Source organism: Triticum aestivum, chromosome 4A (assembly GCF_018294505.1).
Source record: "Triticum aestivum cultivar Chinese Spring chromosome 4A, IWGSC CS RefSeq v2.1, whole genome shotgun sequence".
NCBI classification, from domain to species: domain Eukaryota; kingdom Viridiplantae; phylum Streptophyta; class Magnoliopsida; order Poales; family Poaceae; genus Triticum; species Triticum aestivum.
In genome coordinates, this window is record NC_057803.1 from 126261129 (window position 1) to 126280183 (window position 19055).

Consider the following 19055-nt stretch of genomic DNA (forward strand, 5'->3'; position numbering starts at 1 on the left):
GTTTAATTCTTTCTACAAAAGATATGCATGTGCTCTGACAAATATAAGTGAAGCAAAAGAGCATTCTACAAATGACGGTTGTCTGTGTAAAGGGAAACAGACAATCCAAACTTCAATAGATATAAGTGAAGCACATGAAGCATTCTATAAAGCCATACTCAAAAGATATAAGTGAAGTGCATAGAGCATTCTATAAATCAACCAAGTACTATCTCATACCAGCATGGTGCATAAAAGAGAAATGAAAACTAAATGCAAAAGACGCTCCAAGATTGCACATATCGCATGAACGAAACGAATTCGAAAACATACCGATACTTGTTGAAGAAAGAGGGGATGCCTTCCCAGCATCCCCAAGCTTAGATGCTTGAGTCTCCTTGAATATTTACTTGGGGTGCCTCGGGCATCCCCAAGCTTGAGCTCTTGCCTCTCTTCCTTCTTCTCACATCAAAACCTTCTCAATCATCGAACACTTCATCCACACAAAACTTCAACGGAAAACTCGGTAAGATCCGTTAGTATAATAAAGCAAATCACTACTCTAAGTACTGTTGCAAACCAATTCATATTTTGTTTTTGCATTGTGTCTACTGTAATATAACTTTTTCGTGGCTTAATCCACTAATATAAATTGATAGTTTCATCAAAACAAGCAAACTATGCATCAAAAACAGAATCTGTCTAAAACAGAACAGTCTGTAATAATCTGAACATTCACCATACTTATGATACTTGAAAAATTCTACCAAAATTAGGAAAAATAAAAAATTTGTATAGGAAGACAGTGCAAAAGAATCAGAACCATTTGACGTTCCAGCTAAAAATGTAAAATCGCGCACTACAGCCAAAGTTTCTGTCCTGCACCGTACAAACCATCAAGCAAATGTAAACATCCTAAAGGCAAACCTTGGCACATTATTTTTATAATACAATGGAATTGTACAAGGGGATAATTATTTTTGTTGAAAAGTTTCTGTAATCAAGATTCACAAAGTTTCAGTGAGCATGAACAAAGTTCAAGGAGCTCTCCCACTTCAACAATGCTTGTCTTTCTCACTTTCACTTTCCTTTTTGAAAAAGTTTTGGGTTCCCCTCTTTATTTTTGTTGTTTTTAAACTATATGAAAGCACTCAACAGAAATAAATGACTCTCTAAAACTTCCGGGTTGTCTCCCTGGCAGCGCTTTCTTTAAAGCCATTAAGCTAGGCATATAGTGCTCAAGTAACGAATCCACCCGGATCCCAAGGTATATCAAAGCCAATTTTAATTAACAATGATTTAGCATTTAGTAGTGAGCACAAAGTAACATATATCATGTAACAACGAAGTCTAACTCTCTTCCTATGCATCGGCATGTCATAAAAGAACAATTCATGCACACATAGTAAAGGCCAATGCATAGTATAACCAGTTTCTTGCAATTTTATCATATTGGAAACATAGAGAGGTGGAGATATAGTTCCTCTCTCATAATAATTGCAAGTAGGAGCAGCAAGCACATGCATATTATATCTATCAAAATCATCATGTGTACTAGTAAAAGGCAACCCGTCAATATAATCCTTAATAAGGGCAAACTTCTCCGATATAGTGTAGTTTGGAGAATTCAAAAAGATAATAGGACTATCATGCGTGGGTGCAATAGCAACAATTTCATATTTAACATAAGGAACTATAGCAAGTTCATCTCCATAAGCATAATTCAGATTGGCATCTTGGCCACAAGCATCATCAAAAAGGGATATTACAAAAGAATCCAAGGGATCATAACAATCATCATAGCAATCATCCTTCGGTAAGCATGAAGGGGAATTAAACAATGTATGAGTTGAAGAGTTACTCTAATTAGAAGGTGGGCACGGGTGATCAATCCGCTATTCCTCCTTTTGTTCTTCGCTCTCCTCATCATCTTTTTCATCCAATGAGCTCAAAGTTTCATGAACTTCTTCTTCCATAGATTCCTGCAAAATATTAGTCTCTTCTTGGACAGCGGAGACTTTCTCAATAAGCGCATTAATATAGAAATTATATTCATAATTATCATAGCAATATTTTAAGATAGCTAAATTTTCAGGCCTATAAACATCATCATCATAAGCTTCATTCTTTTCAAACAAAGATTCAATTTCATAAGCACCCTTAAAAGCAACAAATTCTTCTATTTGTTCCACATCATAGTAATCATATATACCTCTAGCATAAGAAGCCAAGGTTTCATTATCATTAAATTCACATGAAAAGGGAAGGTGTGGAGCCTTCATCCTAGAGCAACAAGTAATATCATAACTCAAGCATACTTGCCGAGCATACCACTTCAATATATAAATTTGATCCCATAATAGTTTCCCTTTTTGTGTCAAGCGATAATCCCTAAAGTATTCACGTTGATCCAACGTTACTCCCATTACCAGATTGAATGAGGTTTTCTCAGGATTATCAAAGTGGTACATAATATTTTTCACATATTGAGCATCGAGGGTTTTAGGAGGTTCCTCATCTCCATGAGTAGCAAGTACACCTAATTTTTTTGGTATTTCGTGTTCCATATCCATAACTAAAGATAGAGAACAACTAAGAACAACAAATAAAAATTACTTAGTGATAAAGCAAACAAGCACACACGAGAATATTCACCCCACGCTATTGCTCCCCGGCAACGGCGCCAGAAAAAGGTCTTGATAACCCACAAGTATAGGGGATCGCAACAGTTTTCGATAAGTAAGAGTGTCGAACCCAACGAGGAGCTAAAGGCAGAACAAATATTCCCTCAAGTTCTATCGACCACCGATACAACTCTACGCACGCTTGACGTTCGCTTTACCTAGAACAAGTATGAAACTAGAAGTACTTTGTAGGTGTTGTTGGATAGGTATGCAAGATAATAAAGAGCAAGTAAATAAAAAGTAGGGGCTGTTTAGATAAAGACACAACTAAGTTAGGTTTAGTAGAGAGTTTTTGTTACGAGAAAGTTATTTGTCCCTAGGCAATCGATAACTAGACCGGTAATCATTATTACAATTTTATTTGAGGGAGAGGCATAAGCTAACATACTTTCTCTACTTGGATCATATGCACTTATGATTGGAACTCTAGCAAGCATCCGCAACTACTAAAGATTCATTAAGGTAAAACCCAACCATAGCATTAAAGCATCAAGTCCTCTTTATCCCATACGCAAACAACCTACTTACTCGGGTCTGTGCTTCTGTCACTCACGCCACCCACCATAAGCAAATCATGAACATATTGCAAACCCTACAGCGGGATCCCTCACGCTTGCGCGACACGGAGAGCACCATAGGACAACACCAATAATAAAACATGCAACTCAAACCAATCTTGATCATCAAATAGCCCATAGGACAAAACGGATCTACTCAAACATCATAGGATAGCCATACATCATAGGGAAATAATATATAGCGTTGAGCACCATGTTTAAGTAGAGATTACAGCGGGTAAGAGAGAGGTTACACCGCTGCATAGAGGGAGGAAGAGTTGGTGGTGAAGGCGGATAAGTTGTTGGTGAAGATGACGGTGATGATGATGGCCCCCGGTGGCACTCCGGCGCCACCGGAAGCAAGGGGGAGAGGGCCCCCCTTCTTCTTCTTCTTCCTTGACCTCCTCCCTAGATGGGAGAAGGGTTTCCCCTCTGGTCCTTGGCCTCCATGGCGTGGGAGGGGCGAGAGCCCCTTCGAGATTGGATCTATCTCTCTGTCTCTCTCTGTTTCTGCGTTCTCCCCTGGCTCTGCTTCACCATTTCGTGTATATATGGAGATCCGTAACTCTGATTGGCCTGAAACCTTCGCCGTGATTTTTTTTCCCGAAAATTAGCTTTCTTGCGGCAAAAGAAGAGCGTCAACCGCCTTACGGGTGGCTCACGAGGGTAGGGGTGCGCCCAGGAGGGCAGGCGCGCCCCCTGCCTCGTGACCACCTCAGGCACCGTCTCGCGTGGATTTTTCTTCCAGAATTTTCCAAATATTCCAAAAAGTATCTCCGTCCGTTTTTATCCCGTTTGGACTCCGTTTGATATGGATATTCTGTGAAACCAAAAACATGCAACAGACAGGAACTGGCACTGGGCGCTGGATCAATATGTTAGTCCCAAAAATAGTATAAAAAGTTGCCAAAAGTATATGAAAGTTGTAGAATATTGGCATGGAATAATAAAAAATTATAGATATGACGGAGACGTATCAATCCTCGCTGCTCTTGGCTACTTGCCGGAGTATCCAACATGCTCTAAGGCTATGTGTTGGTATGTTATCCGGTGTTGTGTGTATTTTGCATGGCCCATTGAGCCATCCTTCCAGAACGGTTGCACGCCCCATACTGGACTTGTATTTCTTTACCGTTGAGCCGGGCGTGTTGCAAGGGTGTGCCCTTTTCACCTGAATGAGGGGTTGAGTGGGGACCGATGATTCCCAACGAGCTGCTTGAGTTTTCCAGGCGCTTTCTAGTGCACTGTACTTCTGTATGATAGTTGCCAAGTCAGCAAAGTGTAGGATGCGACGGCGGTTGATGGTGTTGAGGATTCCTTCGTCCCTGCAGTTGTTGCGAAACACTGAGATTGCTTCCTCGTCGCAGCAATCTTTAATCTTGTTTTTAACAAGAAGGAATCTGGCCCAGAAGTGGTGGACCGTTTCCTGAGACTGTTGTTTTATGCTCGTGAGAGCGCTTGTATTCTGGTGGGTGGGTGGATTTAAATCTGGACCCTGCCCTAGTTTTGGATTCGAAGTTTGAAGGTCTTCCGAACTTAACATATCGGGCTCCGGGATGTCCGCTGATTTCTTAGGCCCGTCATCCGATTCTATGTTCGGAGGGCGGGATGCTTCACCTCACGGGTAGGTGTCCGACTCTTCGAGACCAGAGATCCGGACATAGTCCGTCCTCAATATGGAGGAAGAGTTATCGACCTGCTCCTCGACTACTGCTATCTGGTGGGTGATCGGCGGAGATTTGATTTCTCTCTGATCGGGTTTAAGCCCAATCTAATCGTTGTTTGTAGCGACCCCCAGGGCGGCGATGCGAACTAGGAGCTCGTTTAAAGACGAAAGCTCCGCTGGATCCATCTAATTGGAGTATTCGGAGTCGATACGAAGGGGGTTTCAATGACCCGAGAGGCCATCGTCGGCTTAATGGTTGAACGAGCGGTCATGGTAAAGCCGCCCAGCCGGAGGGTTTGGTCTGGAGCCAGCGTTCCTCCGGTGGTGATATTATCCTTGAGAACAAGGCGAGACATCGATCTTGTTGTCGACAACACAGTGGAAATCTCCATGAAAGCACCAATGTCGGTGTCAAAACCGGCGGATCTCGGGTAAGGGGTCCCGAACTGTGCGTCTAAGGTCGATGGTAACAAAAGACAAGGGACACGATGTTTACCCAGGTTTGAGCCCTCTCTGTGGAGGTAATACCCTACGTCCTGCTTGATTGATATTGATGGATATGAGTGTTACAAGAGTTGATCTACCTCGAGATCGTAATGGCTAAACCCTAGAGGTCTAGCGTGTATGGCTATGATGATGAGTGTCCTCTCCCGGACTAAGTCCTCCGGTTTATATAGACACCGGGAGGATCTAGGGTTACATAAGGTTGGTTACAAAGAAAGGAATCTACATATCCGGTCGCCAAGCTTGCCTTCCACGCCAAGGAGAGTCCTACCCGGACACGAGTACAGTCTTTGGTCTTCGTATCTTCACAGCCCATTAGTCCGGCCCATGGCTAACAGGCCGGAGGCCTGAGGACCCCTTAATCCAGGACTCCCTCAACGGGGGCAGCGACATCGACGGCGACGGGGTTGAAGAAGCAGAGGAGAAGAAACTGAAATTTTGGTAAGTGTTGTATATATAGGGATGCCCTTTAGTACCGGTTGGAGCCACCAACCGATACTAAAGGTCAAATTTGGCTAGGCCAAGCGGCAGGAACGGCACACCTTTAGTACCGGGTGGTGGCTCCAACCGGTACTAAAGACCCCTCCTTTAGTACTGGTTGGAGCCACGACCCGGTACTAAAGGTCGTGCGCTGCCAGGCGAGGGGCGCAGAAGTTTAGTCCCACCTCGCTAGCCGAGGGGCGCCCGCACCTGCTTATAAGCCCCGCCACCGCCGCTGTCTCGAGCTCCTCTCTAAAGCAGGCCTTCTGGGCCTACCTCTACTGCGATGCCCTGGTGGGCCTACTGGGCTAGCGGGCCTGCATCCTGGCCCAACTAGAGGTTGGATTTCTAGTCACATGCAGGCCGCTATGGCCCAGTAGGCGGGATTTTTTATTTAGTTTTTTTCTTTTCTGCTTTATTTATTTTCTTTTAATTATTTTTGAGTTGCTTTTTGCTGTATTTAGAGTTTCTTTGTGAATATTAGTTTGTTTTATCATTATATTCAATTTGGTAATACTTAGGTTATTTAAAAATGAAATGCCTTTGTAACAGATGAGTTTTCGTCCGAAACCCTGATACTTCGAAAGAGATTGTCCATTTTGTACACGAAGTGCATCCATTTTTTGCCGTAACCCTCTCTACTTTTTTACACATGCTATGTGGGTGAAATTATGATACCATTACAACTTTCAACCTTTTTCAGAGTTCATTCGAAGTGTTTTTCAATTTGAGGGTCATTTAGCTGAAAAAATCAGTAAATGCATGAAAGAATTTGTTTGCACATAAAAATTCTTCGCGTTTCAAATGCCAAAACACATAAGTACCCTAACTATTACAAAGATTCCCTTCGGTTTGTTCGAAGCGGGACTTTCCAGATATATAAGTCTGGAACGCACTACAGAAGAAAGTGATGACAGTGAAGCCGATCACATCCCAGAGTGGGATCTTTGGGTGTGAAATTGTTTCCTCGCGTGTGTCCCTTTGCGGCGTAACCATGGACAATATTCATCATTTAACTGTATGCTCGGGTCAATATTCACTATGAATGAAGCAATTTTATCAAACTTTTCATAATCCTCTGACATGACTGTCTTGTCATCTACTCCCACGATGTTTCTTTTCCCTGAAAGAACTATGTGGCGCTTTGGCTCATCGTATGATGCATTCGCTTCCTTATCTTTTCTTTTTCTCGACTTGGTAGACATGTCCTTCACATAGAAAACCTGCGCCACATCATTGGCTAGGACGAATGGTTCGTCTGCATACACAAGATTGTTGAGATCCACTATTGTCATTCCGTACTGCGGGTCTTCCGTTACCCCGCCTTATGTCATATTGACCCATTTGCACCGAAACAAAGGGACCTTCAAACCACGTCCGTAGTCAAGTTCACATATGTCCTCTATGTAACCATAATATGTTTCCTTTCCCATCTTGGTTGCTGCATCAAAGCGGACACCACTGTTTTGGTTGATGCTCTTCTTATCTTGGGCGATCGTATAAAATATATTCCCATTTATCTCGTACCCTTTGAAAGTCATTATATTCGAAGATGGTAACTGGGACAGCAAGTACAGGTCATCTTCAATAGCGGCGTCATGCATGGCACATGTCTGCAACCAACCGGCGAAAGTCCCCATTTGTTCACGTGTAATCCAGTCGTCAGACTGCTCCGGGTGTTTGGAGCGTAGAAAATTCTTGTGTTCCTCCATATACGGAGCCACCAAGGTGGAATTTTGTAGAACTGTGTAGTGTGCTTGAGTGAGAGAATGAATGTTCATACATATTATTTGTTTCAGTCCTAGCGTGCCATTTCCACCCAGTCTGCCCTTATGATGCGATTCAGGAACACCAATAGGCTTAAGGTCAGGAATAAAGTCAATAAAAAAGTCAATGACTTCCTCATTTTCATGGCCCTTTGAGATGCTTCCTTCTGGCCTAGCACGGTTATGAACATATTTCTTTAAGACTCCCATGAACCTCTCAAAGGGGAACATATTGTGTAGAAATACAGGACCCAAAACGTTAATCTTTTCGCATAGGTGAACTAGGACGTGCGTCAAGGTGTTGAAGAAGGATGGTGGGAACACCAACTCAAAACTGACAAGACATTGCACCAAATCATTCTCTAACCTTGGTATGATTTCTGGATCGATTACCTTCTGAGAGATTGCATTGAGGAATGCACATAGCTTCACAATGGCTAATCGAACATTTTCCGGTAGAAGCCCCCTCAATGCAACCGGAAGCATTTGCGTCATAATCACGTGGCAGTCATGAGACTTTAGGTTCTGGAACTTTTTCTCTACCATATTTATTATTCTCTTTATATTCGACGAGAAGCCAGACGGTACCTTCATACTAAGCAGGCATTCAAAGAAGATTTCCTTCTCTTCTTTGGTAAGAGCGTAGCTGGCATGACCTTGATGTATGTCGTCTTTTCCGTGCATATGTTGCTGGTCCTCCCGTGCCTCCGGTGTATCTTTTGTCTTCCCATACACGCCCAAGAAGCCAAGCAGGGTCACGCAAAGATTCTTCGTCATGTGCATCACGTCGATTGTGGAGTGGACCTCTAGTTCTTTCCAATAGGGCAGGTCCCAAAATATAGATTCCTTCTTCCACATGGGTGCGCGTCCATCAGCATCATTCGGAACAGGTTGTCCGCCAGGACCCTTTCCAAAGATTACCTTCAAATCTTTGACCATATCATGTACATCAACACCAGTACGGTGGCGAGGCTTCATCCGGTGATCTGCCTCTCCTTTGATATGCTTGCCTTTCTTTCTTACGGGGTGCTTGCTCGGAAGAAATCGACGATGTCCCAGGTACACATTCTTCCTACAATTATCCAAATATATACTGTTGGTATCATCCAAACAGTGCATGCATGCGCGGTATCCCTTGTTTGTCTGTTCTGAAAGGTTACTGAGAGCAGGCCAATCATTGATGGTCACGAACAGCAACGCCTTTAGGTCAAATTCTTCCTGTCTGTACTCATCCCATGCATGTACACCTGTTCCATTCCACAGTTGTAAGAGTTCTTCAACTAATGGCCTTAGGTACACATCAATGTCGTTGTCGGGTTACTTAGGGCCTTGGATGAGCACTGGCATCATAATGAACTTCTGCTTCATGCACAACCAAGGAGGAAGGTTACACAAACATAGAGTCACAGGCTAGGTGCTATGGTTGCTGCTCTGCTCCCCAAAAGGATTAATGTCATCTACGCTTAGACTAAACCATACGTTTCTTGCATCACCTGCAAACTCCTTCATGTACTTTCTCTCTATTTTTCTCCACTGCGACCCGTCAGCGGGTACTCTCAACTTTCCGTCTTTCTTACGGTCTTCTCTATGCCATCTCATCGCCTTGTCATGCTCTTTGTTTAGGAACACACGTTTCAACCATGGTATTATAGGAGCATACACATCACCTTGGCAGGAATCTTCTTCCTGGGGCGCTCGCCCTCGACATCACCAGGGTCACCGCGGCTGATCTTATAGCGCAATGCACCGCATACCGGGCACGCGTTCAAATCCGCGTACTCACCACTGTAGAGGATGCAGTCATTAGGGCATGCATGTATCTTCTGCACCTCTAATCCTAGAGGGCAGACAACCTTCTTTGCTTCATACGTACTCTCGGGCAATTCGTTGTCCTTTGGAAGCATCTTCTTTAACTTTACCAACAACTTTCCAAATGCCTTGTCGGATACACCATTCTCTGCCTTCCATTGCAGTAATTCCAGTGTGGTGCCCAGCTTTTTATTGTCAGTTTCGCAATTCGGGTACAATAATTTCTTGTGATCCTCTAACATGCGCTGCAACTTCTTCTTCTCCTTTGCACTTGCGCAGTTTCTCTCTGCATCGGCAATGGCCCAACCTAGATCATCAGTTGGCTCATCTGATGCCTCTTGTTTAGCTTCTTCCCGCATTGCTGGCTTAGCTTCTTCCCCCATTTTTGTATCATCGTATTCAGGGAACCCATGGACAGAATAGCTATCGTCGTCCTCTTCTTCTTCATTTTCTTCCATCATAACTCCTCTTTCTCCGTGCTTGGTCCAAACAATATAATGGGGCATGAAACCGGACTCAAATAGGTGGACGTGAATGGTTCTTGAGTTAGAGTAATTATGATCATTCTTACAGCCAGCACATGGACAAGGCATAAAACCATCTGCCCGCTTGTTTGCCTGAGCCACAATCAGAAAAGTATGCACACCCTCAACGAACTAGGGAGAACATCAGTCATCGTACATCCATTGCCGGCTCATCTTCATCACACAACACCGAATAGACCAAATTAATACAAGTGCATACATAAAGTTCATACAATACTTATTCTCATAAAGCAAACATATAAATAACTCTCTAGCTAAAGAATTTAAATGCAACAACAAATGAGATCAAGACCGCAACTAAGGTAACAACTGATCCAATCTAACAGCATAATGAAACCAAGCCTCACTATCAATGGCATATTTTCTAATCTTTCCAATCTTCAACCACATTTTCTCCATCTTGATCTTGTGATCATCGACAACATCGGCAACATGCAACTCCAATTCCATCTTCTCCCCCTCAATTCTTTTCAAATCCTTTCAAATACTCGTTTTCTCTTTCAATTAAGTTTAACCTCTTGGCAATAGGGTCGGTTGGAATTTCCGGTTCACATACCTCCTAGGTAAAAATATATATGTCAACTTGATGGGCATAATTTGTCATAAACATGAAATGCAACAAAATAGTTATAAAAGGAAATATACCACATCCGAATCATAACCCGGATGAGGGCCAGCGGGGACGGATATCAAAACCATGGCACTATGAATAACAAACAACGTACGGGTAAGATAATTATACAAGTATCTATATATCTAAATCACACAAACATGATTTTTTTATATAAAAAGATAAGAACAAGAGGCTCACCCCACAAGGTGGTGCCGGCGACAAGACGGTGCGGATGATCGACGGTGTTTACGACGAAGATGGGAAGGCACTAAGTAAACCACACCTACATATGTAAACTAAGAGTTATTTTGAGCTCAAATTGCATATAAATCAAATAAACTACCACATATAATTCCTCCCAAATTACTAAAACCCACAAATTAATGACTATATAAAGCATTGCAAAATTTAATCTAGCAATGAGAGATGAAAAGACAAAGTTGCTTACCTTTTATGATCACTTGAATGGATGGGGGCCTTCAAATATTGACAAAATTTGGGGAAAATGTGAGATGAGCTCGAGGTAGAGGGGAAAGGGGGAAAACAGAGAGAGCTCGATCGCGAGAGGATGAAGGGTTGATATAGGACGACCTTTAGCACCGGTTCATGCCACGAACCGGTACTAAAGGTGCTGGAGGGCCCCAGACTGACAACATCCTGCCACCACTCTCTTTAGTACCGGTTCATGGCATGAAATGGTGCTAAAGATTCGCCACGAACCGGTACTAATGAGATCGGCCCAGCTAGCCGTTGGAACCGGCACTAATGGTCACATTAGTGTCGGCTCAATTACAAACCGGGACTAATGAGATGAACATTTGACCCTTTTTCTACTAGTGGAGAAACATATACAATCGCTTTATTTCCAAGTTGTTTAGCAAGGTCTGTGTTATCCTTGGGTATTGGTAGAGTTGTAGAGGTCTTCGGCGTTGGTGTGTAGCTGCTTGGTTGCTTTGTGCCTCATCGACATTGGCATGAGGTTGGTCTAGGTCAAGCATGTCTGGTAGTACACATGGTGGGTGTGTTTTGTGGATGTGGTTGGTAATCCTTGTGATTGGCGTTGTATGGCCGAAAGGCTTGTATCCAGCTTCTTTGCCTCTTCTCCTATCATATATGATATGCATGCTTGCACGTATTCTAGAAAAAAGTTGTTTAGCATGCTTGGTTTGGTTAACTGGCTTTTCCTTGCGTCTCGAGTTAATCTGTTGGATCTGCAATGGTTTAATTTTCATTAACTTTTTCTACTTATAGTATGCCAACTCTCAGATAACCTGATTAATATCTGTCTTATATGTGTTGCAGGGAAACAATGGGAGGCAATGAGGTTTACCATCGAGGTTTGCACATGCATGGTCCTTTAGCTAATAACACATTATTGTGCAGTTGCAGGAATCATTCTAATATTTATTTTTTAACAATTTGGTCTTACACATGTAGGTCTGGCTATCAGAGGTTTATACCCATTGTTCGACCCATTTTGCATATGGGGAAATGAGATGTCCATGAATATCAGTCAAGTCAAGAAACTCATAAAGATTGTTAGGATAAAGAAACTTGCGACGAATAACAACAAGATCTTTGTTTGCACAAATGAAGAAGACATCAGTCAACTATAGGATGGTACTAACTCTTTTACCTTGTTTTTTCCCCTTGTGCCATTTGAAAATTTAGAATAACTATTTATGCATATCTTTGTGTTTAGTCATTTCCAAAGCAGTTCACCGATGATTACCTCTCGAACCACCTGCATGGTCAAGAGGCAAGGAATGTATTCATTCAACACCCATGGTACAATATTGAATTCTTCCTCAAGAGACGAAGGTTGGGCGAGCAATTATCCGTAGCCACTAGCCTAAAGTTGCAAGGACATTCAACATCACTGAAGGCTCAATATTCGCCTTCTGCTTCTGCAGTTTCCCAGATGAGATTCACATGTCTATTTACCGTGTATGATACTACTTTCCAAAGGTTTTCGATGTTGCATGTGAAACTTGGAGCTGTTGTGTATATGGTGTAACAGAGTGCTGAAGCTATCTAATGTAATTCAATTATGAAATCCTAGTTGTCATTACATGGATATGAAATATATGGTGTGTCTTATAAGAAATGTCAATTTGATTACTAAATGGATTATCAATAATAGGCCAATTAGCCTGCTTACTGGGTTTTGATATTACAGACGGTTTCTCAGACAATGTCGTGGGCTATGAACTCAAACTACTCACATGGTTTCTAGAAAGTAGGCGTGTTGGATCAATGAACAATCACACACCCCTTCAGCCAGAGAACTGTTTGCATTAGGCCACCTTACACAAATGTTTCCACATAAAAAATTGTGTGTGATATACATATGAATGAAAACGTTTTACTGGGATGAACATACGAACAGAAATGATTGTGTCTGTATAATTGTCTCCGATGCCTCGCACGATCGCACATGAGCTCATTTTGCCCCGCTTGTGTGACTGGATGACCTATCCCCGACGGTTTCTGGGTCGTGTGGGAAGGACCCCCCTATCGCCCACACTAGCAAGGTGATAGTTTAAAATGTCATCGCCGAAAGGGGTTAAAAACCGTTTGTATAACACGTCTCTGCACCAGTGTTTCACTATGTTTGTCCAAACATTGTAAAAAAAAGTCTCATATCAGTACATATCATATGCTATTTGGTGTCTACAAATTTCAGGGATTGAAAGTATCGTGTACTATGCTATGAAGTAGTCCACTTCAAACTTGCACGTCCATGTTTCTTACACCAGCATGTTCAAGATAGAAGCTTGGCAAACATAGCAAATAATGCTACTACTAAAAAACATTTCATTACAAATTTCTCTCCCTCTAATTTCTTTTGGTAAACACTAATCTGGTTAATAGCAGCACAATTTTCTGTTGGAAATATGCCCTAGAGGCAATAATAAAAGTATTATTATATTTCATTGTTCATGATAATTGTCTTTTATTCATGCTATAACTGTATTATCCGGAAATCGTAATACACGTGTGAATACTTAGACCACACTATGTCCCTGGTAAGCCTCTAGTTGACCAGCTCGTTGTGATCAACAGATAGTCATGGTTTCCTGACTATGGACATTGGATGTCGTTGATAACGGGATCACATCATTAGGAGAATGATGTGATGGACAAGACCCAATCCTAAGCATAGCATAAAAGATCGTGTAGTTCGTTTTGCTAGAGGCTTTGCAAGTGTCAAGTATCTCTTCCTTCGACCATGAGATCGTGTAACTCCCGGATACCGTAAGAGTGCCTTGGGTGTATCAAACGTCACAACGTAACTGGGTGACTATAAAGGTGCATTACAGGTATCTCCGAAAGTAGCTGTTGGGTTGACACGGATCGAGACTGGGATTTGTCACTCCGTATGACGGAGAGGTATCTTTGGGCCCACTCGGTAATGCATCATCATATTGAGCTCAATGTGACCAAGGTGTTGGACACGGGATCATGCATTACGGTACGAGTAAAGTGACTTGCCGGTAACGAGACTGAACAAGGTATTGGGATACCGACGATCGAGTCTCGGGCAAGTAACGTACCGATTGACAAAGGGAATTGCATACAGGGTTTGATCGAATCCTCGACATAGTGGTTCATCCGATGACAACATCGAGGAGCATGTGGGAGCCATCATGGGTATCCAGATCCCGCTGATGGTTATTGACTGAGAGCGTCTCGGTCATGTCTGCATGTCTCCCGAACCCGTAGGGTCTACACACTTAAGGTTCGGTGACGCTAGGGTTATGAAGATATGTATATGCAGAAATCTGAATGTTGTTCGGAGTCCCGGATGAGATCCTGGACGTCACGAGGAGTTCTGGAATGGTCCGGAGGTAAAGAATTATATATAGGAAGTGCTATTTCGGGCATCGGGACAAGTTTCGGGGTTATCGGTATTGTACCGGGACCACCGGAAGGATCCTGGGGGTCCACCGGGTGGGGCCACCTGTCCCGAGGGGCCACATGGGCTGTAGGGGGTGCGCCTTGGCCATCATGGGCCAAGGGCACCAGCCCCTATAGGCCCATGCACCTAGGGTTTCCCCCTAGGAGGAGTCCTAGTGGTGGAAGGCACCCCTAGGTGCCTTGGGGGGGAGGGAAACCTCCCCTAGGCCGCCGCCCCCCCTAGTAGATCTCATCTACTAGGGCCGGCGCCCCCCCTGGCACCCCTATATATAGTGGGGGAGAGGAGGGACTTCATACACCAGCCCCTGGCGCCTCCACCTCCCCCCGTTACGTCTCTCCCTCGTAGTCTCGGCGAAGCCCTGCTGCTGTGACGCCCTGCATCCACCACCACGCCGTCGTGCTGCTGGATCTTCATCAACCTCTCCTTCCCCCTTGCTGGATCAAGAAGGAGGAGACGTCTCCCGTCCCGTACGTGTGTTGAACGCGGAGGTGCCGTCCGTTCGGCGCTGGTCATCGGTGATTTGGATCACGTCGAGTACGACTACATCATCACCTTGCAAGCTTCCGCACGCGATCTACAAGTGGTATGTAGATGCAAACTCTCTCCCTAGACTCGTTGCTTAGATGAACTCATAGATGGATCTTGGTGAAACCGTAGGAAAAATTTTAATTTTCTGCAACGTTCCCCAACAGTGGTATCAGAGCTAGGTCTATGCGTAGTTCTCTTTGCACGAGTAGAACACAACTTTGTTGTGGGCGTGGATTTTGTCATCTTACTTGCCTCTACTAATCTTTTCTTGCTCAACGGTATTGTGGGATGAAGCGGCCCGGACCAACCTTACACGTACACTTACGTGAGACCGGTTCCACCGACTGACATGCACAAGTTGCATAAGGTGGCTGGCGGGTGTCTGTCTCTCCCACCTTAGTTGGAGCGGAATCGATGAACAGGGCCCTTATGAAGGGTAAATAGAAGTTGACAAAATCACGTTGTGGTGATTCGTAGGTAAGAAAACGTTCTTGCTAGAACCCAATTGCAGCCACGTAAAAGATGCAACAACAATTAGAGGACGTCTAACTTGTTTTTGCAGCGATTGATCATGTGATGTGATATGGCCAGAAGTTATGATGAATGATGAATTGTGATGTATGAGATCATGTTCTTTGTAATAGGATTCACGACTTGCATGTCGATGAGTATGACAACCGGCAGGAGCCATAGGAGTTGTCATTATTTTTTGTATGACCTGCGTGTCATTGAATAACGTCATGTAAACTACTTTACTTTATTGCTAAACGTTAGTCATAGAAGTAGAAGTAGTCGTTGGCGTGACAACTTCATGAAGACACGATGATGGAGATCATGATGATGGAGATCATGGTGTCAAGCCGGTGACAAGATGATCATGGAGCCCCGAAGATGAAGATCAATGGAGCTATATGATATTGGCCATATCATGTCACAACTATATAATTGCATGTGATGTTTATTATGTATTATGCATCTTGTTTACTTAGGACGACGGTAGTAAATAAGATGATCCCTTATAAAATTTCAAGAAGTGTTCTCCCCTAACTGTGCACCGTTGCTACAGTTCGTCGTTTCTAAGCACCACGTGATGATCGGGTGTGATGGATTCTTACGTTCACATACAACGGGTGTAAGACAGTTTTACACAGCGAAAACACTTAGGGTTAACTTGACGAGCCTAGCATGTGCAGACATGGCCTCGGAACACGGAGACCGAAAGGTCGAACACGAGTCGTATGGAAGATACGATCAACATGAAAATGTTCACCGACGATGACTAGTCCGTCTCACGTGATGATCGGACACGGGCTAGTCGACTCGGATCGTGTAACACTTAGATGACTAAAGGGATGTCTAATCTAAGTGGGAGTTCATAATTTGATTAGAACTTTATTATCATGAACTTAGTCTAAAACCTTTGCAAATATGTCTTGTAGATCAATGGCCAACGCTAATGTCAACATGAACTTCAACGCGTTCCTAGAGAAAACCAAGCTGAAAGATGATGGCAGCAACTATACGGACTGGGTCCGGAACCTGAGGATCATCCTCATAGCTGCCAGGAAACAATATGTCCTAGAAGGACCGCTAGGTGACGCTCCCGTCCCAGAGAACCAAGACATTATGAATGCTTGGCAGTCTCGCGCTGATGATTACTCCCTCGTTCAGTGCGGCATGCTTTACAGCTTAGAACCGGGGCTCCAAAAGCGTTTTGAGCATCACGGAGCATATGAGATGTTCGAAGAGCTGAAACTAGTTTTTCAGGCTCATGCCCGGGTCGAGAGATATGATGTCTCCGACAAGTTCTACAGTTGTAAGATGGAGGAAAACAGTTCTGTCAGTGAGCACATCCTGAAGATGTCTGGGTTGCACAACCGTATGACCCAGCTGAACATTAACCTCCCAGATGAGGCGGTCATTGACAGAATCCTCCAGTCGCTCCCACCAAGCTACAAGAGCTTTGTGATGAACTACAACATGCAGGGAATGGAAAAGACCATTCCTGAAGTGTTCTCGATGCTGAAGTCAGCAGAGGCTGAAATCAAGAAAGAACATCAAGTGTTGATGGTCAATAAGACCACTAAGTTCAAGAAGGGCAAGGGTAAGAAGAACTTCAAGAAGGACGGCAAAGATGTTGCCGCGCCTGGTAAGCCAGTTACCGGGAAGAAGTCAAAGAATGGACCCAAGCCTGAGACTGAGTGCTTTTATTGCAAGGGGAAGGGTCACTGGAAGCGGAACTGCCCCAAATACTTAGCGGATAAGAAGGCCGGCAACACCAAAGGTATATTTGATATACATGTGATTGATGTGTACCTTACCAGTAATCGTAGTAACTCCTGGGTATTTGATACCGGTGCCGTTGCTCATATTTGTAACTCACAGCAGGAGCTGCGGAATAAACGGAGACTGGCAAAGGACGAGGTGACGATGCGCGTCGGGAATGGTTCCAGAGTCGATGTGATCGCCGTCGGCACGCTGCCTCTACATTTACCTACGGGATTAGTTTTGAACCTTAATAATTGTTATTTAGTGCCAAGTTTGAGCATGAACATTGTATCTGGATCTCGTTTAATACGAGATGGCTACTCATTTAAGTCTGAGAATAATGGTTGTTCGATTTATATGAGAGATATGTTTTATGGTCATGCTCCGATGGTCAATGGTTTATTCTTAATGAATCTCGAGCGTAATATTACACATGTTCATAGTGTAGATGCCAAAAGATTTAAAGTTGATAACGATAGTCCCACATACTTGTGGCACTGCCGCCTTGGTCACATTGGTGTCAAGCGCATGAAGAAGCTCCATGCCGATGGACTTTTAGAGTCTCTTGATTATGAATCGTTTGACACATGCGAACCATGCCTCTTGGGCAAAATGACCAAGACTCCGTTCTCCGGAACAATGGAGCGAGCAACCAACTTGTTGGAAATCATACATACCGATGTGTGCGGTCCAATGAGCGTTGAGGCTCGCGGAGGATATCGTTATGTTCTCACTCTCACAGATGACTTGAGTAGATATGGGTATGTCTACTTAATGAAACACAAGTCTGAGACCTTTGAAAAGTTCAAGGAATTTCAGAATGAGGTGGAGAATCAACGTGACCGAAAGATAAAATTCTTACGATCAGATCGTGGAGGAGAATACTTAAGTCACGAATTTGGTACACACTTAAAGAAATGTGGAATCGTTTCACAGCTCACGCCGCCTGGAACACCTCAGCGAAACGGTGTGTCCGAACGTCGTAATCGCACTCTATTGGATATGGTGCGGTCTATGATGTCTCTTACCGATTTACCGCTATCATTTTGGGGATACGCTCTAGAGACAGCTACATTCACTTTAAATAGGGCACCGTCTAAATCCGTTGAGACGACACCGTATGAATTATGGTTTGGAAAGAAACCTAAGCTGTCGTTTCTAAAAGTTTGGGGATGCGAAGCTTATGTCAAGAAACTTCAACCTGAAAAGCTCGAACCCAAGTCAGAAAAATGCGTATTCATAGGATACCCTAAGGAAACTGTAGGGTATACCTTCTACTTAAGATCCGAAGGCAAGATCTTTGTTGCCAAGAACGGATGCTTTCTGGAAAAAGAGTTTCTCTCGAAAGAAGTAAGTGGGAGGAAAGTAGAACTCGATGAAGTACTACCTCTTGAGCGGGATAGTGACGCAGCACAGGAAACCGTTCCTATGATGCCCACACCAACTGAAGAGGAAAACCATGATAATGATCAAGGTACTTCGGATCAAGTTACTGCTGAACTTCGTAGGTCCACAAGGACACGTTCCGCACCAGAGTGGTACGGCAACCCTGTCCTGGAAATCATGTTGTTAGACAACAATGAACCTTCGAACTATGAAGAAGCAATGGCGGGCCCGGATTCCAACAAATGGCTTGAAGCCATGAAATCCGAGATAGAATCCATGTATGAAAACAAAGTATGGACTTTGACAGACTTGCCCGATGATCGGCGAGCGATAGAAAACAAATGGATC